Genomic DNA, 2,057 nt, shown 5'->3' with positions numbered 1-2,057 from the left:
GGCTCCCTGCTCAACAGGGAGCCTGCTTCTCCCTCTGCCTGCCACTGCTCCTGCTTATGCTCTTTCTTTCTCTCTGACAAATAAATAAGTAAAATCTTTTAAAAAAATCAATTCGTGTCTATATAATACATAAGTTTTATATTTCTTTTATGGGTAACTAGGAAACTTTATATTAATTGGATTTTTCTACCATTCTGCCTCTTCTCCTTCCCTCCCCCCAACCCAACTTTTGATTTTTTTTCCATCTGAAGGTCTGTGTATTGGTCACCTCTCATATATTTGTTTCAGACATATGGCTTTGGGTCAAGAAGGTGTAATTTGGTTTAGCTATTATTATTTCTGGACACTGACTCAAAGTTGTAGGAGTGGGTAGAAACTACTCCTGGTTTGTTTTTTGTTTTTTTTTTTATTTGACAGAGAGAGACACAGCGAGAGAGGGAACACAAGCAGGGGGAGTGGGAGAGGGAGAAGCAGGCTTCCCGCCGAGCAGGGAGCCCGATGCAGGGCTTGATCCCAGCACCCTGGGATCATGACCTGAGCCGAAGGCAGACGCTTAACGACTGAGCCACCCAGGCGCCCCACTACTCCTGGTTTTTGTAAAATGTCTCATACTTGTCACATAGATTGAAAATCCCTGGGACTGATCCTTAAGTAACCCCATTTGGCATATTTTGGCAGCTGTGGTACTGTGAACTATTTGGATAAGATATTCAGTCAATTTTCTCTCTACTGTGCAATTCTCTTTACTACCTAATACCAGATTCTAGGCCTTATGGTCCTAACATGTTGACAAGAAGAAAGAATCACATTTTACCAAAGTCCAAATACATGAAATCCAGTGTTTCCTCACTGTCACTAATGGCCTGACACCATCATAAAAGTTAATTAATTAGTTCAGTAGGCTTTGTCCTTTTTAAACCATCAGGATTTAGCTTTGCTATACTTGAAGGTCTTCTGGATTGTTATATTACTGGATTGCCTGATAAGCTCTTATCTAGTGGGCATCCTGGTTTATCTTGCCAGTTTACGATTAATAAGGATCATTCTGCCCATCTTCATTTAAAAAACAAAACAAAGTAAAAAAACAAAAACAAAAACACCTGGTATTTTATTTAACTCTTCAGCAGCAATCTTCAGAATTTTCATATCCATAAATCCTCTAAAACAATAGCCAACCTCTGCATCTGCTTTGGATTTAGGTGACTTGCCGACATTATCACCGAGCCACCAGTCACTATGTCACTCCTCATTCTTTGCTATTGTGCTCTCTTTCCAGGTCATGTTACTCAGGGCAGCTTTAAAATATACAATGGGAAGAAAAGGAGAGTAACATGAGCAGACCTAGTGGATTACAAAGGGCCAGTGAAAGTAGGTTCTTGATACTCTCCTTACAGAATATTCTCCTTTAAGCTCTGAAAGAAGAAAGAAACATCCTTGGGATAGGCAGACCCCAAAGCCATAACTCAGTTCTGGGTTTTGAAATTCATTTACTGAACTAATGTCAAAACATTGGAACAATTCCCCTGGGTTAAGTTAAGAAAGTCTTTTACCTTCTACTATTGAGTAATAATAGAATTATCTCATTTATTTATTTTTTTATTTTTTTAAAGATTTCGTTTATTTATTTGAGAGAGAGAGAGAGAGAAAGAGAGCACACGAGCGGGGGGGAGGGGTAAAGGGAGAGGGAGAAGCCGATTCCCCGCTGAACAGGGAGCCCCATGAGGGACTCGATCCCAGGACTCTGGGATTATGACCTGAGCTAAAGGCAGATGCTTAACTGACTGAGCCACCCAGGTGCCCAGAACCATCTCATTTAGTAATAATTATTATGTACCATTTCATTTAGTTCTGATAAACATTTAGTAATAAGGACTCACAACATATTTGAGATTTGAGCCCTTATTAGGGCCAGCCATTATTTTGAATATTTGACAACCATGTATTTAAATCTATTTAAATCTTCTTCTTTTTTTTTTTTTTAAAGATTTTTATTTATTTATTTGACAGAGAGAGACACAGCGAGAGAGGGAACACAAGCAGGGGGAGTGGGAGAGGGA

Source organism: Callorhinus ursinus, unplaced genomic scaffold, assembly GCF_003265705.2.
Source record: "Callorhinus ursinus isolate GAN/ISIS: 27379988/994484 unplaced genomic scaffold, GSC_fseal_2.0 scaffold27, whole genome shotgun sequence".
In the NCBI taxonomy this organism is placed as follows: Eukaryota; Metazoa; Chordata; class Mammalia; order Carnivora; family Otariidae; genus Callorhinus; species Callorhinus ursinus.
Note: the sequence above shows the minus strand (reverse complement) of the source record.